The 24,129-nt window shown below is 42.6% G+C and overlaps 1 protein-coding gene across 2 annotated transcripts in view; it reads right to left on the minus strand.

Annotated features, from left to right (window-relative positions):
* The window catches only part of LOC132819818 (unconventional myosin-VI-like), a 273,784-nt gene that overhangs the window by 219,553 nt on the left and 30,102 nt on the right, over positions 1-24,129 (minus strand). Inside the window, exon 1 of one of the 2 annotated variants that reach the window (XM_060831642.1) lies at positions 10,055-10,121. The exons of the other annotated variant lie outside the window; for it this stretch is intronic. The gene's annotated coding sequence lies outside the window, so the exon portion shown is untranslated. Of the gene's footprint in view, positions 1-10,054; positions 10,122-24,129 lie in introns of those variants that run through there. 2 annotated transcript variants of the gene reach the window in all.

Raw genomic sequence — 24,129 nt, forward strand, 5'->3', positions numbered from 1 at the left:
GAATGACTGACTCCACATTGAATTGAATTCATTATCACGTGTACCGAGGCACAGTGAAATGCTTTGACTTGCGAGCAATACAGGCAGATCACATAGTTAATTAACATAGATAAGTTAATCAAAGTCAACTCCCTACACTACAATTAATAGGAAGGCACAATTCCCAACAATAACTAAACTCCATAGTGTTAAAAATTCAAGATATCAAGGCAAGTTTGCACCAGAAACTCATTCTTCTGGTTATTTTTCAGCATGAGAATTTGCTTTTGAGAAGCAGTGCTACATACCAACAGGATGGCACTATGTAATCCTCAGGTCTTTGATTAAGCACTGCAATCGATGGACACCACTTTGTAACCATATTCTGACCAGCCCCTTGGTAACTTCTGGGAGTATTTATTAAAACACAACTTAGCTGCACAACTCTGCTACAGCCTCAGCACCCAATTCAACAGCTCAAGGTTTTACCTTTCAATCAATAGTGTTTCCTCATCCTTGTGTCAGAAGATTTTGGTTCCAGTATCATACTAGAAATGAATGCAAATTCTCACCTGAGAGGTAGCTGCTCTGTTAGGGGTAAAAATCTGGCTGCCTCCACAGTTTGGTGTAAAAGATTCCCTGGTACTATTTTAATTAGATTTATTCATCCTTCAACCAGTATCACTGGAAACAGATCAACTTGTCATCACATTGCAAAAACACCAGGTACAAACGAATGTTAAGAGTTTGAGTGTCCATTTAGTATTCTAATAGTAGGGTGAAAACAATTTCAAAATCAGCTGGTGCATGATTTCAGGCTTCTGTACCTTCTCCCCAGTGGTAGAGGTTGTAGAAAAACATTGCCAAGATGGGATGAATCTTTAAGAATGTTGGCAGTCTTCGTTTGACAGCAGGCCGAGTAGATGGATTCTCTGGATGGGAAGTTGGCCTTTGTGATCGTCCAAGCCGAGTTCACCACTCTCTAACTGTCTCCAATCTTGAATGGTACCCAGTTGCCATACCAGCTAGCAATACATCCAGACAGAAGGCTCTTAATGGCTCACCTATAAAAGTTGGCAAGGGTATTCACAGTCATGCAAAATTTCCTCAGCGGTCTGGGGAAGAAGTGACTTTGTTGGGTCTTTGTAACCAGTGCAAGAAGAGTCCAAGAAAGCTTGTTCTGGAGGACCACTCCCAGGAGTTTAACACACTCTACTCGTTCCACCATTGTGCTATTAATGTGTAGGGGGTCATGGATAATATCCTGCTGAAAATCAGTAATGGGTTCCTTGGTTTTGCCAGCATTGAGAGCTAGGTTGTTCTCAGTGCGCCATTTTTCCAGGTCTTCCACCTCCCATCTGAAGTCTGTTTTGTCACCATTTGAGATTCGACCAACTATGGTGGTGCCATCAGCGAACTTGTAAATGGCATTAGTCTGGTATTTGGTGACGCAGTCATGGATGGGTATAAAGTGAGTATAGCAGGGGGCTGAGTACATACCCCTGGGGGCTCCAGTGTTGAGTGTTACAGAGGATGAATTTTGTCCCCAATCTTCACTTATTAGGTCAGGAAACTGAGGATCCAGTTGCAGAGAGAGAGAGGCTTCGTCTGCGATCAGCAAATTTAGCAAATCAATCTCGAGGGGATAATAGTGTTGAAGGCTGAACTGTAGTCAATGACTAGGATTCTTACACAACTGTTTTTGATGTCAAGATGTTCTAGGGAGGAGTGAAGGGTATCTGACGTGGATCTTTTGGTCCAATAGGCAAATTGGAGTGGGTCAAGAGGACTGAGGTGGCTGGAGTTGATTAATGTCATGACCAGCCTTTCAAAGCACTTCATGACCAATGAAGTTAGGGCCAATGGGTGATTGTCATTGAGACATGCTGCATGAGCCTTCTTAGGCACAGGGATAATGTTGGCCCCCTTGAATCAGTCAGGGACAGTAGCCTGCTGCAGGGAGAGGTTGAAGATGTTAGTGAAGACCTCTGCCAGTTGATCTGCGCATGCTCCGAGTGCACAGCCTGGTACTCCGCCTGGTCCCATCGCTTTCCTTGGATTCACATGAAGGAAAACTGATCTGACTCTGATGCAGTGACTGCTGGGATAGGTTCATCAGGACTTGTTAGGATAGGTGTTACCTCTCTGCCGAAGTTCTGCAGAAAGCGAGCATAGAAGGCATTGAGACGATCTGGGTGGGATGTGTCATCATCTGCTATTTTGCACCATCTCTTTTTAGAATCCGTGATGTAATTCAGCCCTTGCTATAGTCACCAGGTATCGGTCTGGACCTCTAGTTTGGATGGGTATTGGTCCTTAGCTATCGTAATGGCTCTGCAAAGGTCATACTTGGATTCTTTATATTTGAGTGGGTCCCCTGATCTGAAGGCCTCATGCCAGGCTTTTAACAGGTTCTGAATGTCCTGATTCACCCAGGGTTTCCTTTGGAGAATACCCGGATGGACTTCCTCGAAATGCAGTCTGCACACACTTGCTGATAAGTCGGTGATGGTGGTAGCGTACTCATGCAAGGTACCTGCGGACTGTTTGACAAACTCCAGTATAAATTAATAAGGTGCAAAGCTTGAACAGGTAATAGGTTTCTGTGTGTCAATAGGTACATGTAAATTAGCCATATTACAAACGTACGTAAGTGGTTATCTTTAACTGGTTGTTTGTACAACTGTTGGCACACTCTTGTTCAGCAAGTGTAGCCCAATGGCAGAATCACATCTAATCGTGATATTTTGGTTCAGACTTTGCTAGAGCAGACTGGTTCAGTATGTTGTATACCCTGCCTATTGTGAGCAGCTAAAAGAATTTGCTGTTGAGGCTATAAATAACTCAATAAAAAGGAGATCATTTAGTACGACATGGACAAAAAGTTGATAAAGCAAAGACACCAGACAAGGTGGATTCTGCTTCAGTGTTTCTTTATCAAGAGTTAAAAACTTGTAGTTATCATCCTACAACTAGGATTTATTAGGTAGTGCTCCCATTGAATTCAGAAAATACAGCAGAGGTGCTGCTTACAGCATTTTTCTAGTGTTGTGTGTTACCAACACATAGTCCAGGACTCACTGAAGTGCAGGAGTGTGGTGACAACTCCTCTTCTGTATACTAGAGGTTTTGATGAGTTTTTGGAGACCTTTATTGTTATTATTTTAAAAAATGAACTTCTTTGTTATCCCAGTTTTCTTTGCCGGAAGAATACTGAAGATTAAGGGAAAAAGCTGTTGGGCAATGTGTTTGGAGCAGAAGGTCTTGCAATGAAATATCTCGAAAACAACTTATAAATGTAGATGAACCTACCATTAATATCAATTATTTCAAAATCTCTCCAATCAGAAGTAGCCATTGTTAGAATGAAATCTTCTATAGTAGTATAATTAGTCTGTTATTGTGCCTATTGCTGTTTTGGAAATGAAGATTGACTGGATACCACATCAGATGTTAGTAAGAATGAACAAACTGTGACATGGAAATACTTACACAGGGTTTGAAGTACAAAAGTGCACAGCAACAGTAGATTTGTAACTTCAAACAATACCACACATTTTGGAATCAAAACTTCAGTAAAACAACTTCAAGATACAACAAATGATTCCCAAATCTTCATAGCAGAAATAAACCAAACCTTGCAAAAACAAACTATGACCATGTTGACTTTACAGAGAAACACCAGCCTCTGACAACACCATTTTGATTTTCTTTATTCTTTCATGGGACATGTAGGTCACTGACCAGGCAAGGCCAAACAGATATTGTTCAGCTAACTGGCCTGGAAAAAGGGTAACAATGAGCTGCTTTCTTGATCTGTTACTATCATTGGGGAATAGGGTGACCCTCAGTGCTGTGAGAAAGGGAGTTCTAAGATTTTGATCCAGTGACAGTGAAGAAACAGCGCTGTAGTTGCAAGTCAGAATTGTGTTGAACTGAAGGGAACTGTGCACATGCTGTTTTTTTGAAACCATCTACTGCTCTTGCCCTTCTAGGTGGTAGAAGGTACTACCAAAGGAGCCTCAGGTGAATTACTGCAGTGCATCTTGTTAAAAAAGGGATACACCACTGTCACTGTGTTAGTAGAGAGGGTAAATGTTTGTAGTGGTGAATAGGGTGATGATCAAGTGTCCTGGATGGTGCCATGTGATGTTGGAGTTGTACCCATATGGTTAAGTAGAAAATATTCCATAACACTCCTGATATGCACCTTATAGATAGTGCTCAGGCACTGGGAAATCAAGGGTTGAGTTACTGCAAAATTCCCAGCTTCAGATTGCTCTTGAAGCTATTATTTACATGACTGGTCCAGGTCAGCTGCTGGTCAATGGTCACCACCAACATCTTGGTAAGAATGTGTATAAGGTATGAGCAGGTAGCGAAAGAGTTAAAGTTTTGGGTTGTATGACAAAGGCTCAGCTAGCATGAATCTGACCAAATAAGAACTTGTAGTAAACAATCACGTGCTGGAGGCAAGGGTAGAGGTGAAGAACATCCATTATGTAATGCAAGATAGCTTAAACTTTACTATTGATGCTGACTGATTGTAACAGTCACCCAATCAATACAGATGTTGCCTTATTTGCTGTTCCCCATTAGTGACTAGATAATCCCTTAAGAATCTGCTGTTCGAAAGAAGACCACGTCTTTGTGTGCGTGGGCGATCACGCCCTCTCCAGGGCTCGGAATAAAGGTGAAGAAGGTAGAGCCAGACTGTGTCTTTGAGCATTTGCTTCAACTGATATGGAAATGAGACGCCTTTGGGAGTTGCCAAATTAATGCTATTAAAAGTCAGCGAGGGAGGATTAGATTCTCTCTTGTTGAAGATGATCATTGCCTGGCACTTGCATAGCACATATCACTTTTCATGGATCCACCGAAGTCTGGCTGTTATCCAGGTGCATATAATCATGGACTGCTTTTGAAATTAAGAAATTAAGATCAGTACTAAACAATGCGCATTAGTAGAGAATACCTCCACCTCTGACCTATGTTGGATGCAAGGTCATTTATCAAACAACTAATGATGTTTGTTCAGGCAGAGGGCTCTGCCCTGAGGAACCTCTGCACTAATATCCTAGGGCAGAGATGATTAGCATTCAGCAATTTTGACTACCTTCCCTCACACTGTGAAATCAGCAAGCATCCCCTCCTCTTGTCTTACAACACCCCAGTCTTAGACAGTACACAATGCAAATCAGTCTCAGACAATATAGCAACACTCACCATTATTCAAACAATACCACTGAGTCATATTGTAATGTACTAAATAGGGGTCAGTCTTTCTGTCATGCACTAACAAGGACACTCCGTTTCTGTCCAATGATTGAACAACATCAGTCTTACTTGAATGTGCTAAATTGGATCTAATGTTTTACCACAAATAAATCTTTGAAACTTCATATAAATAATGGATCTTTTGACTCATAACACCAACATAAATGCACTCATTGTCTTCTAGTTCCAGTCTGCTGTATATCTGCTTTTACAATGACAGGTCATTCATGTCAACGAAGTTTAAATTCTAACAACTTAAAATTTATCAGTAAAATACCAAAGATTTAAAAGACTATAACTCAAAAGTTATTTTTTAAAAGGCAAGCAGACAAGACGTAGCACAGCAATAACTTCCTTGATTAAATAATAAATGGCAGCTAAATGATGTGTTTCAATACAAAGTCAAAGCTGGAAACTAGTGCTGGAAACAAAGACAAATCCAGTTGCATATTTTGTGTGATGAAAGAATGATGGGTAATTTGTCACATTGAACAGACTCTTTAACCATCTTCCAAAAGTTTCAAACAGTTTATCCAATTTAATAACAATTTCCTACATTCAAACAACTTTATACTATACTGGGCAAATTACACCATTAATTACCTGGATAGGTTAGATTGAACTGTACTACATAAATTAGACAAATGATAGGTTCAATCATCGCTTTGGAGTAAATTGACTGTTGTCAGTTGCAGCACCGAGACAATAATGTTTGGCGGACAGAATGTCAGCCAACCTTGGCCATCAGCCAGTGATTCCCTCTAGGTCATGCACACAATAGGTGCAACCAGATTGGTTATCATAGCCTGCATGAGCGAATTGTCTGTTGACATCCACAATTTACACTCTCTGAAGAACGCTTTCGGACAAGGTATCAGGGCAAATGTATTTTGTGGAACTGTACTTCGGGAGGCAAGGAACATGAGGGAGGAAAAAGGAAAGAAAATGTGGCAGAAACATCTCAGTAACAATTAGGTTGAATGAAGCACATCTTCTCTCCACATCCCTATTCTTGAGCTTTATATCATAATTTATCATTTTTGCCATGGAAATTATGACTTATTGAAAACCAGTAAGTCTGATCCTGGAAAGGTGTTGGGACTAAAGTTGATACTTTAAATAGATTTATCTTGATTTGGAGATGCCAGTGTTGGACTGGGGTGTACAAAGTTAAAAATCACACAACACAAGGTTATAGTCCAACAGGTTTAATTGGAAGCACACTAGCTTTCAGAGCAACGCTCCTTCATCAAGTGATAGTGGGAGGGCTCGATCATAACACTCTAAGTTTTGGCTACAAATTCTGCGTGATGCAACTGAAATTATACATTGAAAAACTGAATGTCTGTTAAGCCTTTCATCTGTTAGAATACAGTGATAGTTTCACTTCTTTCATGTGTAAATCACAAAACACTTTTTTTAAAAAGTTGCATTCTCGGGTTAGTTGTTAACAATGGTGATAGGTAGACAATATGTTGAAGGTGTTAGCCCCCTGTGTTCTCTGTCTATGACCTGATGCTTAGATTGATTCCAACCTAAAAAGTGAAATAACAGAGTTTTACATAAATTCATGCAGTTTTTGAGCTCAGAGTTCTACATGAATGTATGCAGTTTTTGAACAAAGTGCAAAGTGCAATGTAACTCTGCAAGTACAGAATTCACCCCACAAAATGGTGTGCGCGCGTGTGGGTCTTGTGAGTGCGAGAATGTGCGTGTGTGTGCGTGTGTGGCGAGTGCAGAGTGTCTTACGTCTGTGAGGGGGTGCATGTGCAAGTGTGGGAGTGTGTCTCTCTATAATGATGTGTGGGGGTGTGTGTACACGTGTGCTTGCGCGCATGTGTACACGTGTGTGTGTGTGTGTGTGTGTGTGTGTGTACACACGTGTGCTTGCGTGCGTGCGCGTGTGTAGTGCAATGGTGATCATCTGTAATGTGACATGAACCCAAGGTCCCAGTTGAGGCCCTCCCTATGGGTATCGAGCTTAGCTATCAGACTCTGCTCAGCCACTTTCCTCTGCTGCCTGTCCCAAAGCCCACCTTGGGAGGATGGTCACCAGAAGGTCCGAGGCCGAATGTCCTGGACCACTGAAGTGTTCCCCAACTGGGAGGGAACCCTCCTGTCTGTTGATTGCTGTGTGGTGCCCATTCATCCATTGTCGTAGCCTTTGCTCGGTTTCCCCAATGTACCATGCCTCCGGGCATCCTTGCCTGCAATGTGTAAGATAGACAATGTTGGCTGAGTCACATGAGTACCTGCCATGTACAAGGTGGGAGGTGTTCCCCCGCGTAATAGTGGTATCTATATCCACAATCTGACACGTCTTGCAGCATCCACCGTGACAGGGTTGTATGGAGTTGTCCTGAGAGCTGGGCAGTTTGCTACGAACAATGATCTGTTTGAGGTTTGGCGGTTGTTTAAAAGGCAAGTGGTAGAGGTGTGGGGGTCTTGGTGAGGTACTCATCCTCATTGATATGTGTTGCAGGTCATGAAGAACATGGCGTAAGTTTTCAGCCCCTGGGAAGTACTGAACAACGAAGGGTACCCTGTCAGTTGCAGCATGTGTCGGTCTCCTGAGGAGGTCATTACGGTTCCTTGCTGTGGCACGTCGGAACTGGCAGTCGATAAGTTGAGCATCGTACCGCGTTCTTTTTGAGGGCATCCTTGAGTACTTCCAGGTGTCCATCACATTCCTCCTCATCTGAGCTGATCCGGTATATGCATAGGGCTTGTCCAGAGAGAATGGCTGTTTTAATATGTTTTGGGTAGAAGCTGGAGAAGTGTAGCATTGTGAGGTTGTCTGTGGATTTGCGGTAGAGTGTGGTGCTGAAGTGTCTGTCCTTGATGGAGACGCACGTGTCCAAGAATGAGACAAACAGTCGAGAGTAATCAACCAATTCTTCATCCAGACACACGGAATAGCCATGGGGATCAAATTTTCACCCCAATATGCCAACATTTTTATGCACAGGTTAGAACAAGATTTCTTCTCTATGCAGGATCTCCAACCAACATCGTACACCAGGTACATTGATGACATTTTCTTCCTCTGGACCCATGGCGAGGAGTCACTGATAAAACTACACAGGGACATCAACAAGTTTCAAGACTACTCTCCATTATGCCATGTTCTTCATGATCTGCAACACATTATCAATGAGGATGAGCACCTCACCGAGACCTTCCCCACACCTCCACTACTTGCCCTTAAAAAACAGCCAAACCTCAAACAGATCATAGTTCGTAGCAAACTGCCCAGCTCTCAGGACAACTCCATACAACCCTGTCACGGTGGACGCGGCAAGACGTATCAGATTGTGGACATAGATACTACTATTACGCGTGGGAACACCTCCCACCTTGTACATGGCAGGTATTCATGTGACTCAGCCAACGTTGTCTATCTTATACGTTGCAGGCAAGGATGCCCGGAGGCATGGTACATTGGGGAAACCGAGCAAAGGCTACGATAACGGATGAATGGGCACCGCACAACAATCAACAGACAGGAGGGTTCCCTCCCAGTTGGGGAACACTTCAGTGGTCCAGGACATTCAGCCTCAGATCTTCGGGTGACCATCCTCCCAAGGTAGACTTCGGGATAGGCAGCAGAGGAAAGTGGACGAGCAGAGTCTGATAGCTAAGTTCGGTACCCATAGGGAGAGCCTCAACCAGGACCTTGGGTTCATGTCGCATTGCAGGTGATCACCATTGCACTACACACACAGATATTCCCCCACACACACACTCCCACATGCACCCCCTCACAGACTTAAGACACTCTGCACTCACTACACACACACACACACACACACACACACACACACACACACACTCTCACACTCACAACCCCCACCCCAGACACACACAGACACACATATTTTGTGGGGTAATTTGTACTTGCAGAGTTACATTGCACTTTGCTCAAAACTGCATGCATTCATGTAGAACTCTGAGCTCAAAAACTGCAGGAATTTATGTAAAACTCTTATTTCACTTTTTAGATTAGAATCTATCTAAACATCAGATCATAGAGACCACAGGGGGCTAACATCTTTAACATATTGTCTAGCTATCACCATTGTTAACAGCAAACCCGAGAATGCAACTTTAGAAAAAAGGTTTTGTGATTTACACATGAAAGTGAAACTATCATTGTATTCTAATAGATGAAAGGCTTAACAGACAATCAATTTTTCAACGTATAATATCAGTTACATCACTGCAAATTTTTGCTATAAATTCTGTGTTATGATCGAGTCCTCCACTATTACCTGAAGGAGCGTCACTCCAAAAGCTAGTGTGCTTCCAATTAAACCTGTTGGACTATAACCTGGTGTTGTGTGATTTTTAAGATTTTTCTTGTTTGTTTTTGTTAATTACTGTGGATTACTGCATTTTTAAAGTCACAAGGTCAGTAATGGAGGGAGTGGATCCATAAGTCACAGTATTCTTTACAGTAAAAAAAAAGTGTTGTGTCCTATTTGATTTCAAGAGTATTGAGTTTGGTCATAACAGTGCAAATCCAGATACTGGAGAGGTTTCCCTTTGATTCCCACCCATCAGTTCTACTGCAGGCTCCTTAGTGCCATACTAGGTTCAACATTGCCATAATGCACACTTGGTAACATTAGTGAACCAGATGGGTTTTTTAAAAAACAAACCAGCGCAGGACTTGCACAGTTAAATGGTAGAGCTCTGGGGAGCATTGTTGAATAGAAGGACCTAAGGGTACAGATACATAGTTCCTTGAAAGTGGCATTGCAAGTAAACAGGTGAAGGTGGCATTTGGCACACTTACCTTTATTGGTCAGAGCACTGAGTATAGAAGTTGGGGTGTCATGTTGCAGCTGTACAGGACCATTGGTGTAGTCACTTTCAGAATACTGCATACAATTCTGGTCGCACTGCTATAGGAAGGATATTGTTAAACTAGAAAGAGAGCAGAAAAGGTTTACAACAATATTACCAGGACTAGTGAGAATGGATAGGCTGGAACTTTTTTCCCTGTAGTGAAGACTGAGGGGTGGCCTTATAGAAAGGTTTATAAAGTTATGAAGGGCATGGATAGGGTGAAAAGGGAAGGTCTTTCTCCAAGCATAGCGAAGTCCAAAACTAAAGGGCATAGGTTTAAGGTGAGAGGGGAAAACTTTAAAAATAGGGATTTTTTTTCATACAGAGGGTGGTGCTTACATGGAATGAGCTGCTACAGGGAGTGGGAGAGGCGGATATAATTATAACATCTAAAAGACATTTGGACAGGTGTATGAATAGGAAAAGTTTAGAGGGATATAGACCCTATACAGGCAAATGGGACTAGTTCAGTTTGGGATACCTGATCAGCATGGAAGAGTTAGACCGAGGGGTCTGTTGCTATGCTGTATGACGAACTCTATAACCATCAACACTGGTTACTTAGTCACCATTAAGGCAGATCATTATTCCGGATTTTGTCAAAGTCAAATTTCTCCATCTGCTACAGTGGGATTAAAACCCATGTTCAAACAAAAATCAAAAATAACTGGAAACCTGACACACAGAAATCGCTGGAAAAACTCAGCATCTGAGAGATACTAACATTTCGGGTCCAGTGATCCTGCTTCTCTGATTTCTGTCAGACCTGCTAAGATTTTCCAGTAATTTTTGATTTTGTTTCAAACTCACGTCCCCAGTCATTACTTTAGGATTCTGGCTTACTAGTCCAGTGACATTACCACTAAATCATTGCCTCCCTCTATTAATTAAGGCATCTTAACCATAGAGGTAGCCTTGGAATCATTCTCTTCTTGTCAGCAGTAGCAGCAGTCACTAAGTATAAATAACCGCAGACTAATAGCAGCATCAATCTACTTCTGGAGCAGCATGGTTAAGGTCAAAAGGCTCTGAAGGCTGGTGCTCTTCATGAGGTACAATATTAATTTCGTAATTTGAAAACTCAGAAGGTTTACCATGTAATGAGTTTAGTTTTAATAATAAAATGTCTATTTATTCCATTTCCACTCAGAAGTACTACAGGTAACCAGACAGGAGATTTTCAAAATACAAAGTATCATTGCAAAGAAATCAACAAACCAGAATCTTCTAGCAGATGTAAACTATAGTTAGTTCATGATACCCATTATCAAAATATAGAACATATGTATGCAAAATAATGGAACTAATTACTCAGAATAAACTGTTGAACTATGTGCATTTTACTGTGCACATGAAGGAGGAACGGCATTCACTTTACTGACAAATACTTGGACTTTTCAGTTAATTGTCACTTAAGATTTCCATAAATCTGGCATTTATCTTCAGTCTTTACAGAAGATCTGAGAGTTTGGCCAAAATAAGGAAGCTCTTCAATTGGACTTGGGAATTGTGGATCTTTTACTAAGATATGCATAATTCAATACAGGAGCTTTCATCCTGTTAATCAAAGTCAACTCCCGACACTACAATTAATAGGAAGGCACAATTCACAACAACTAAACTCCATATATAGTGTTATCGATTCAAGATATCAAAGTAAATTTGCACCAGATACTCATTCTTCTGGTTATTTTTCAGCATGGAAATTTGCTTTTGAGAGGCATGTGCTATATACCAACAGGATAGTACTTTATAATCTTCAGTCTTTGATTAAGCACTGCAGTCTGTGGACACCACTTTGTAACCATATTCTGACTAGCTCCCTTAGTAACCTCCAAGTATTTATTAAAACACAACTTAGCTGTACAACTCTGCTACAGCCTCAGCACCCAATTCAACAGCTCAAGGTTTTGCCCTTCAATCAACAGTGGTTCCTCATCCCTGTGTCAGAGATTTTGGTTCCAGTTCCATATGAGACAAGAACTCAAAATCTCGCCTGAGAGGTAGCTGCTCTGTTAGAGGTAAGAATTAAGCTTATGTCCTGACTGCCTTCTCAAGCTAGCGCAAAAGACTCAATTAGTGGAGTTCTCCTGGTCAATATTCATCCTTCAACCAGTATCACTGAAAACAGATTAACTTGTGGTCATCACATTGCACATATTAAAAAAAGGTAAAAAACAAAAAGAGTAAATTGATGTTTTCATACATTATAACACTCCTTACATTTCAGAAGTACTACTTTGGCAGTTTCTTTGGATATCCAGAGGTCAAGGTAGACACAATGGAGATACAAGTTTTTCTTTCAAATTAAAAAAAAAACTGGTCATGTCAAGTATCACATGAACATATGTAGATAGCAGATCAATGCTAGCCCAAATTAAGGCATATCACTGATTCTTTACCCTCATTCTCATGCAATTTCAGCTAAAACACAAACAGGACATCAGTCCAAATCTGCACCTGTGATTTTTTGGAATGGGCAATCTAAAGTATTACTCCTTGTAGTGATTATTGCTATCTTATTTACATTTAAACTTCCTCAGAAGACATTAGAAACCCTGTTCCATATCTTTCTTTGGTGGTAGAAAATTTCACATTCTAACCATGCTCTGTATAAAAAAGGTAGCTCTTCTGATGGTCCCCCTCAATTCTTGTTGTAATCACCTCAAATGTGTTACTGAACATTACCAATTAAAACAATAGCTATGTAACTTATCGCAAAATTTTCATCTTTGTGAAGACTTTCATCCTTCACCTTATGAAATCCAATTAAAAAGACTTACTATTAAAAAAGTATGTGAGATAAAGGGTCCAATTTTTTTAAAATCAACCTGTCCAGATGTATTGTGACACACCTCTTGAGTAGATTAGATTGAACCCAGGCCTTCTGGTCTCCCTTCACAGAGTCATAGTGAGAGACACGGTAGTTAGAACTGCTGCCTCACAGCGCCAGAGACCCGGGTTCAATTCCCACCTCAGGCTGTCTGTGTGGAGTTTGTACATTCTCCCAGTGTGTGTGTGGGTTTCTTCCAGGTGCTCCGGTTTCTTCCCACACAGTCCAAAAACGTGCAGGTTAGGTGAATTGGCCATGCTAAACTGCCCATAGTGTTAGGTGAAGGGGTAAATATAGGGGAATGGGTCTGGGTGGGTTGCTCTTCGGAGGGTCGGGATCGACTTGTTGGGCCGAAGGGCCTGTTTCAAGTAATCGAATCAACTGTACTGCATGGAAACAGACCCTTTGGTCAAACTCATCCATGCCAAATCAGATATCTTAAATAAATCTAGTCCCATCTGCCAGCACTTGGCCCATATTGCTCCAAATCCTTCCTACTCATATACACCCTCCACCACTTTCTACGGCAGTTCCTTCCATACATGCACCACCCTGTGTAAAAAAAAAGACACCTCTGAGGTCCCTTTTAAATCTTTCCCTTCTCACCTTAAACCTGTGACCCCTAGTTTTATACTCCCCCCACCCCAGGGAAAAAAAATGGTTATTCACCCTATCCATGCCCCCAAAAATTTTATAAAAGGTTTATAACGTCATCCCTCAGCCTCCAACACTCCAGGAAAAAATAGCCCCAGCCTATTCAGCATCTTTCTCCAATCCTGGCACGATCCTTGCAAGTCTTTTCTGAACCCTTTCACATTTCACAACATCCTTCTTATAGCAGAGAAAACAGATTTTCATGCAGCATTCCAAAGTGGCCTAACCAGTGTCCTGTACAATTGCAACATGGCCTCCCCAATTCCTATACTCAATGCCGTATCCAATAAAGGAAAGCATACCAAATGCCTTCACTATACTATCTACTTATCACTCCACTATCCTATGAATCTGTGCTCCAAGGTCTCTTTGTTCAGCAACACTCCCCAGGACTTTACCATTAAGTGTACATGTCCTGACCTGATTATGCCTTTTGAAAATGCAGCACCTCACATTTATCTAAATTTAACTATCTGCCACTCCTTGGCCAAATGGGCCATCTGATCAAGATCCCGTTGTACTCTGAAGTAAAACTTCTTCGCTATCAGCTACACCTCTAAATTTTGGTGTCATCCGCAAATTTACTAACCATACCTCCTATGCTCACATCCAAATCTTTATATAAAATAACAAAGCACAGTGGACCCAGGACCAATACTTGTGGCACACCACTAGCCACAAACCTCTAGAGTGAAAAGCAACCCTCCACCACCACCCTCTGTCTTCTACTTTCGAGCCATTTCTGTATCCAAAAGGGTAGTTCTCCTCATTCCATCTGATCAAACATTACTAACCAGCCTACCATGAGGAACCTTGTCGAAAGCAAACTGAAGTCCACACAGATGACATCCACCACTCTGCCCTCATCAATCCTCTTTGTTACTTCTGCAAAAAACTCAATCAAGTTAATGAGATATGATTTACTATGCACAAAGCCATGTTGACAATCCCTTAACCAGTCCTCAGAGATACTTCTAATCAATCTGGTCAGATATTATGACACACCTCCGAAGCAGGTTGATCTTGAACCCAGGCTTCTGGCCCAGAGATAGGGACACTACCACTATCACAAGCGACCCTTGCCTTCATCTCAGGGGGAAAAAAAGCACCACAGTGAATTTGCTGCAACAGAAGGCCTAACCTTCTTATTTCCTTCAATATTTACATGGGCTGTAAAATGGAATCATAAATATTCCAAGCTGCTCAAGGAGTGCCATCTGTCAAAAGTTGGCACTGAGCCACACAAATGATATTAGAATATGTGAACAAAAGCCAGTTTTAAAGTAGTAAAGAAGAGAAAAGAGAGCAGGGCAGAGGAAGGTATTAGGTACAAATGTTTGAGTTCTAGATACAAGTAGTTGAAAGTCAGCAATGGTAGAATGAAAGAAATCAGAGGTGCACATGAGACCAGAATTGGGTTTGTGGAAAGTCTGGGAGGAGATTGCAGAGAAACAGATGGATGAAGCCAAGGAGGAAATTGACCACCAGAACAGGAACTGTAATCTTGAAGCATTGCTGAATTGAGAGCCACTGATGGTGAACAAGCATAAGGACAAAAGGGAAAGTACAGGTTTATAGGTTAGAAAATGGAAAGTCAACCAGGAAACTGTGCCCAATGCAGTAGAAGCCATTCATCAAGTATGACCTTGGGCCTTGGACAGAAACAGAAAATTACCTCTACTTTGTGTTTGTCTTTGGACAAAATCCAAAGATTTACTTTTGTTTCCTCATTTTACACACTAGCATGTGACCTTTAATGAAACCTGTACAGCAGAGTACAGGTCCCTCTGCATCATGATTCCATTTAAGATAATGCCAAAAGATTTTTCCTGTTTCCTTACAAACTGCGTAATAAAAGATCAAGTTAAAGGAATAGGAATGGGAATGGGAATCTAAAATTACGTTTTCCAGTGGATATCGAGATCAAATGTAAACCTGATTAAGAACACCTATCCCAATAGAGATCAGGATTTAAAATTTGTGACTTTCCTGGTCTTTACCCCATTTATTCTACATTGGGCAAGCCTTTACTTATTAAGTCACATCACACCACTTTTAATAGCACTATTTTGCAATGATATATTTCGAAAGACAATAGACAATAGGTGCAGGAGTAGGTCATTCTGCCCTTCGAGGCAGCACCACCATTCATTATGATCATGACTGATCATCCACAATCAGTATCCTGTTCCTGCCTTATCCCCATAACCCTTGATTCCACTATCCTTAAGAGCTCTATCCAACAAGGTACAATCTTAATTAAAACCCAACTAAGAACCGATGATATTCTGCATCACTTACATATGGATATGTTTGCAAAACAGTATTTATAACATTTAAATTATTATGTGATTAACTATTTCCTTATTCTCAAAGCTCCACTCATTTCCCTACAGGTATAGATCAGTAGGTATATCAGCCATCTCATGAAGTCAGCAGATTCACAATACTTTTAGAAACCATCAACACCAGCAGCAAATTGTTCCTGCTGCACCTCACACACACGCTTATGATATGCAAGTACAACAACAATTTATATTTACACAGTGCCGCCAATGTAGTAAAGCACCTCAAGACTTTTCACAGGGGAGTTTGCAGATATTAGGAGAAGTGAAGCAAGTTTTGAACAGCATCTTAAGTGGAGAGACAGGGAGAGTGGTGGAGAGGTTCAGAGAAGAATTCTGCAAATAACAGCCTAGACAGCTGACTGGTGTGTACCATTGAGGTGGAGCAATTAAAACTGGGGGTACACAAGAGCTCAGAACTGAATTAGCACAGATATTTGTAGGATTGCAGCAGGTTATAGGAGGTAAGTAAAGGTCAGACCATGGAGTGCATTGCCATCCTGTAACCCATTATTAAATGGAGCAGAGAAGTCTAGTCAGTCATTATGGGCCCCAGCTCTGCCTGTCTCTTTGTTAGCTACAGAGAACAGTTGATCTTCCGTAATTAAACCGGCACCACTCCCCACCTCTTCCTCCGCTACATTGATGACTGCATTGGCGCCACCTCATGCTTCCGCGAGGAGGTTGAGCAATTCATCAACTTCACCAACACATTCCACCCTGACCTTAAATTTACCTGGACCATCTCTGACACCTCCCTCCCCTTCCTGGACCTCTCCATCTCCATTAATGATGACCGACTCGACACTGACATTTTTACAAACCCACCGACTCCCACAGTTACCTGGATTACACCTCTTCCCACCCTACCTCTTGCAAAAATGCCATCCCGTATTCCCAATTCCTCTGCCTCCGCCGCATCTGCTCCCAGGAGGACCAGTTCCACCACAGAACACACCAGATGGCCTCCTTCTTTAGAGACTGCAATTTCCCTTCCCACGTGATTAAAGATGCCTTCCAACGCATCTTGTCCACATCTCGCACCTCAGCCCTCAGACCCCACCCCTCCAACCGTAACAAGGACAGAACGCCCCTGGTGCTCACCTTACCCCCTACAAACCTTCGCATAAACCAGATCAACCGCCGACATTTCCGCCACCACCAGGGATATATTTCCCTCCCCACCCCTTTCCACCTTCCGCAAAGACCGCTCCCTCCGTGACTACCTGGTCAGGTCCACGCCCCCCCTACAACCCACTCTCCCACACTGGCACTTTCCCCTGCCACCGCAGGAACTGTAAAACCTGTGCCCACACCTCCTCCCTCACCTCTATCCAAGGCCCTAAAGGAGCCTTCCACATCCATCAAAGTTTTACCTGCACATCCACTGATATCATTTATTGTATCCATTGCTCCCGATGCGGTCTCCTCTACATTGGGGAGACTGGGCGCCTCCTAGCAGAGTGCTTTAGGGAACATTTCCGAGACACCCGCACCAATCAACCACACCGCCCCGTGGCCCAACATTTCAACTCCCCCTCCCACTGCCGAGGACATGGAGGTCCTGGGCCTCCTTCACCGCCGCTCCCTCACCACCAGACGCCTGGAGGAAGAACGCCTCTTTTTCCGCCTCGGAACACTTCAACCCCAGGGCATCAGTGTGGACTTCAACAGCTTCCTCATTTCCCCTTCCCCCACCTCACCCTAGTTTCAAACTTCCAGCTCAGCACTGTCCCCATGACTTGTCCGACCTGCCTAGCTCCTTTTCCACCTATCCACTCCAACCTCTCCTCCCTGACCTATCACCTTCATCCCTTCCCCCACTCACCCATTGTACTCTATGCTACTCTCTCCCCACCCCCACCCGGCTTAGAAATCAACCCTGAGACACAGATTCACAGCAGGGCTATGGAACATTAAAACCCAGGCCAAAATGTAATGCAAAAGCAATAAGGTAATAGAGTAGCAGCCATGGAAACAGCCGGAAGAATAGGTTGCAAATGCAAGGGAATTCTCTATCTTAGCCAGCCTGGAAGTTCCACCAGATTTCAGCATAATTCAGGCCACAGCAAATTAAATTCATCATCTGAAGTCAGACATTTAGATGCTACCATTGACACAGTAGGCACCTACCACTTAAATCTGAGGTACAATATCTGTGGGAAAGTCAGTCATATTGAGGAAAAATGTGAAAAGGCCATATCATTGTGGCACCTCAGAAACAGGTTTCACTAAGATAAATGACATGCTTGGCCCAACAACAGTCCCCAGTGCAGGATAATCAATACTGACCATGGCCTCAATCCAGCACATTGATCTTTTATTAATAAAGTAGCTTTAAATATTAATTGCATGCTGCATGATCTAAACACTAATGTATTCCAGCTCTGTAATCATATACTACTGCTTGTGATCATGTTACGCACCAGATAAAGTCTACTCAAAGACTTATAATAAAGAAACAAGTTCATCCCCTACACTGCAAAACACAACTATCACAAATATAGCTGAAATTTATAAGTCTGTAACTGTGAAAGTAGGACAAAAACAATTCATTCCAGTTCCCAATACTGTAGGGTTGTAACAGTCCAAATGAAGCACAAGGTGTTTTTTTGCTGGGTACCATGAAATATTGTTTTGTTTTCACAAATTATTTGAAATGTGTCATTTATTATTGATCAAGGTGAGAGAGGCTTTAGAATTTGATGTTTCACAAAAGCAATATTGATTGCAAAAAGGTGTTAATCTGGACATTAGCATCTATCAGTACTAGATGTACAATTACTTCAGCACCCCCAGAACACGAACCAGCAGATTAAACAGGCTTCTTTCTGGTGTTACTACAGGTTAGTCACACTGTACCCAAACATTCACAAATGGCAATTTACATGAGAAGTCTCAGTATCTTTGGAGCCACAAAGAACTTGGAACTAGATCTAGGTAAAGGTGAGAAAAAAAGAATGCGTTTAAGAATAATGTAAAGGAATGACAGTGAGAGTCAAAGAAAAAAAAAGAACAGATAATATGAATACACTGGTGAAAGTCAAATGAAATATTTTACAGCTAACGTACTCCATATCTGCATCATTGTCACACACATACACACCCACACCCACAATTAGATGCAAATTAATCCAGAGAAGAAATTAGGAGAGCTAAATATTCCATCGATCCACTTCAGAAACATTTTTTTAAATTCTTTTAAAAATAAAATACTTTGATTAAAGGTCTTGAAGAGAGTGCAGAACAAATTTACATCGCATGGTACCAGAAATTAGGGACTGAAGAATGAGAAAGAGTATTAAATTGAGGTGTTTACACCTATGAATAGTTTTAATAGAATGAATAAGTTGAAAAATTTTCAAGTGGAAGTTTTTTTCTTTCATTCTGCCACAGGATCTGGGTCTAGCATGCAAGGCCAGAATTCTTTTCTAAATGAGTGGCTTGCAGAGCAATTGCACGTTCCTATGGTTCTGGAGTCACATGCAGGCCCAACCCAGGCAAGGATGGCAGATTTCCTTTGCTTCATGGCAAGGGGAACCAAATAGTTTTTTTTTTAAAAAACAACACGATGAAATTCCACAGCTGCTAGGTTAGACCCCTGAACATTAGATGGGCCGCTGACTAACTAGTCCTTGACAATACCACTGCACCACCACTTCCCCAATTGGTAACCAAGCTACACAGTTTTAAACCCATTGGCAGAAGAACCAGAGAGAACACAAGGAGTTTTCCTTTTTAAGGAACAGCAAGTTACAATCGTCTGGAATGCACTAGCTTGAAGGACAATTGAAGCAGAGTCAAAACTAACTTTCAAACGGGAATTGTATAAAATATTTGGAGGAGACAAAATTACAGGGTGATGGGAAAAAAACAAGTGAGTAGGACTAGTTGGATAGTCCTTCTAAAGAGCTGTCATGTGCAGATAATCTTCTTGGATGCTGTCGAGTACTGGAAAGAGTATAGACTGACTACCTGCTTTTCCAAATTATTCATTTAGCACACTCACTAATGCTAGTTACTATGGGCCTAGAATGAGAATGATTAACAAGTAAAATTTACACTTTAAAGCAAGGAGGTCAGCAGTTCACAGACGCTGCAAATTCTGTGGAAGCATTTAAACACAACTGAGAAGCTCATTAGTGTTAAAGAATTTCTATTATTTATTTACAAAGTCTGAGCATTGCTGACACGGCCAACAATTAATGCCCATCTCTAAAAGGGTCATTTTAACTTACCTCCTTGAAGCGCTGTAGTCCATGATGTGTAGGTACACCCACAGAGCTTTCATGGAGAAAGCAGCAGCATTATCACCCAGTAAATAATGGTTATAGGTACGGCTATTGCAAATAGTGTTACACAGCTAGATTTCTGAAATTGCATCTCAGCAAATACCAGCAAAAGAAGCACAGAGTCAATAAAGTGTGGTGCTAGTAAAATCACTGCAGGCCATTCTGCCTGTTGGCTGTGCTTTTTCTAGTGCCACATTTTATCAACCGACTTCTCCAGCATCTGCAGTTCTCACCATCTCCCAAAGAAGAAACTTAACTGGTTAAGTAGCGTATAAAAGGCAAAAGTATAAGATTGTTAAATCATTATGAAGTTGAAAACCTTTAATAAATGTAGAATGGAGAAGCACAAACCATAGTTTCAGCAATTGAAACACTTCACCATACTAACGTGGAGAAAGTATATTGCACATTCACAAACCAATTTCACCCCTCACCTACCAAATAGACTAGGTGTAACATCTGTCTGTGCCAGGCATTTTATTATATTACAAAATACTCCATAGGAAAATTATAAAATTAAAGAATGGCAACAAGCCACATGAAAAGGCAGATTACTTTCAAATTACAAAAAGTGGTCAGAGGAACATTTTAAGAGGACTTTAAAAGAAAGAGAGGCAAACAGATACACAAAGTGAATTCCAGAGCTTGAGGCCTAGTCAATCCAATGGCACTTGCACCAAAGTGCAGCAATTATAACTGGGGGTGCACAAGAGAGTAGCATTACAGCATCTGAGTGTTGTGGGACTCGAGGAGAATCCTTGGGCCCATCAAGGGTTCTGGAAACATTATTTGATGAGGAGCTAACGTGAGTTAATGAGCACATGGGTAACAGAGGAAGGGGGGTTGTTGCAAGGCTTCAGAGCTTTGATGGCCTCAAGTTTATAGGAGTGCTGGAAAAGCACAGCTGGTCAGGCAGCATCCAAGGAACAGGACAGTCGACATTTTGAGCATATGATCTTCATCAGGAATATGGGGGGGCCCCAAGGGGGCTGAGTGAGGAGGGGAGGTGGCTAGGAACTAGATAGGTGGAGGAAGGTAGGGGGTGAAGGTTATAGGACAGAGTGGAGGATGGAGCGAATAGGTGAGAAGGAAGATGCACAGGGAGAACAGTTCAAGAGTTCCATTCCAAGCTGCAGGGTTGGATCTGGGATGGGGGGGGGGGGGGGGGGGGGGGGGGGGGAAAGAGAGGAGATAAGAAAACTAGTGAAATCAGCATTGATGCCGTGTGGTTGGAAGGTCACAAGGCGGAGAGGTGGTGTTCTTCCTCCAGGTGGCTAGGATTTGGCAGCGGTGGCTGCCCAGGACTTGCATGTCCTTAGCAGAGTGGGAAGGGGAGTTGAAGTGATTGGCCAAAGGGCAGTGGGGTTGTTTAATGTGCATCCCCCAGAGATGTTCTCTGGGATGTTGATTAACTGTCAACTTCACAAACACCTTCCATCCTGACGTCAAGTTCAGATGGACCATCTCAGACAACTTCAAGGATCACAATTTCCTCTCCCACAGGGTCAACAATGTCCTGCAGCACATCTCCTCCACTTCCCACACCCCCCCCCACCCCTCCAACTGCACCAATGACAGAACATCCCAGTCCTCACCTTCCACCCCACCAATCTCCATATACATCATATCATCCGCCACCATTTCCTCCACCTACAGTCAGACCTCACCATCAGAGGTATATTTCCCTCCCCACCCTCATCAGCATTCCACAGAGACCATTCCTTCTGCGACTCCTTCATTAGGTCCATGCCCCACCCACCCATCCAACCCAGACTCCAATCCAAGCATCTTGCCTTGTCACAGCAAGAGGTGTAAAACCTGCACCCACACCAAACTCCTTACCTCCATCCAAGACCCCAAAGGATCCTACCACATCCAGCAGAGAATTTTCTGCACATCCAAACATCTCATCTACTGTGTCCTCGATGTGGTCTCCTCTACATTGGAGAAACAGGACGCCAACTTGCAGAACATTTCAAAGAACATCTCCGGGACACCTGCACTAATTGACCCCACCACCCAGTGGCTTAACACCAACTCCCCCTCTCACTCCACCAAGGACATGCAAGTCCTGGGCTACCTTGACTGCCAAATGCTAGAGTCACCTGGAGGAACACCACCTTATCTTCCACTTTAGGACCCTCCAACCACATGGAATTCATGAAACTAGTGAAATCATCATCTCCCCTCCCACCACCTTATCCCAGATTCAACCCTCCAACTCTGCAATGCCCTTTTGAACTGAACTACCTATCGCCTGTGACCCTCCAACCACATGGCATCAACACTGATTTTCTCATCTTTCCCCCCCCCACCCACCTTCTCCCAGATCCAACCCTGCAACTTGGAATGGCACTCTTGAACTGTTCTCCCTGTCCATCTTCCTTCCCACCTCTCTGTTCCACCCTCCACTCCAATCTATCACCATCACCCCGTACCTTCATGCACCTATTGCATTCCCACCTACCTCACCCCAGCCCCACCCCTTCCATTTATCTCTCAGCCCCTTGAGAACACCCCCTTCCCCCTCAACAACCAGTCCACAAGAACTTATGCTTGAAACACCGAGTCTCCTGCTCTTTAGATGCTGCTAGCTGGCTGTGCTTATCCAGCGCCACACTTTCTGACTCTGATCTCCAGCATCTGCAGTCTACACTTTCTTCGAGTTTGTAGTGGGCAGAACGTGAGAGACTAGCAAAGTGTGTGCCAGTTTAGTTGAGTCTAGAGGCAACAAGATCTGGGTAAGGGTTTTAAACAGCAGATAACCTGATAAAGGGGGTGAAAAAAGGGGTTTCATTATGGGAGTGGAAATACATGGAAATATTTGGATTGGAAGTTCATCTCAGTCAAATACATCACCAAGGTTTTGAACAAACTGGCTTAAATCATAAAATGTTCGGAGAGGCAGAGTCAGTAACATGGTGGCACAATGGTTAACATTGCTGCCTCACAGCAGCAGAGACCCGGGTTCAATTCCCACCTCGGGCGACTGACTGTGTGGAGTTTGCTCATTCTCCCCGTGTCTGCGTGGGTTTCCTCCCACAGTCCAAAGATATGCAGATCAGGTGAATTGGCCATGCTAAATTGCCCATAGTGTTAGGTGAAGGGATAAAAGTAGGGGAATGGGTTCAGCGGGTCGGTGGGGACTTGTTGGGTCGAAGGGCCTGTTTCCACACTAAGTAATCTAGTCTAATCTAATCTAAAACTGTGGACTGAAGTTTAAAGTAAGGGCACAAAACAATAGTTTCATTCCTTCCAGTACTTACATTGAAGGAGTTTTCAGGTCATCCTCCCCCAGTTGTTGTATAAGCTGTGCGCTAACTCAGCAATGGTGAAGGAGCCAGCAGAGATGATGATAAGGTAGAGCTGGGAATCAGTTAGAAAACTAACACTGTTTTGGATGAAGTTTTCAAGGCATTCAATGCAGTTCTTGGTGCTACAGGATTCAAGAGATATGGGGAGAAAGCAGGAACAGAGTACGGAGTCTGATTATCAGCCACGATCACATGAAATGGCAGAGCAGGCTCAAAGGGCCAAGCTGCCTCCTCCTATCTTCTACATCCCCAAAAAGCAGCATGAAAATGAGAAATAGGAGGAAATAAAATTCAATCCATTTTAGAGAGTGTTATATTGCTCCAGTTCCTCAAAAGAATCATACTGTCAACCACCTTAGTACATTCTATCAATTTTACATTAGATTTAGAGCTGGCTGTAAAAGATCCACCAAGCGACACTGACTCAGGTCTTACATTAAGTTAAAAGGGCCTTAGAAAGCAGAAGGTCTCCAAATCAACAGTCACACTAGCCTTACACCAACAGCATTTGACAGCAGTTCATGAAACTGACATTGCTTCACCAATAGGTGAATTGCAAAATAAGGCCAGGGCAAATGCCATTT

The sequence above is a fragment of the Hemiscyllium ocellatum genome, chromosome 10, assembly GCF_020745735.1.
Source record: "Hemiscyllium ocellatum isolate sHemOce1 chromosome 10, sHemOce1.pat.X.cur, whole genome shotgun sequence".
NCBI classification, from domain to species: Eukaryota; Metazoa; Chordata; class Chondrichthyes; order Orectolobiformes; family Hemiscylliidae; genus Hemiscyllium; species Hemiscyllium ocellatum.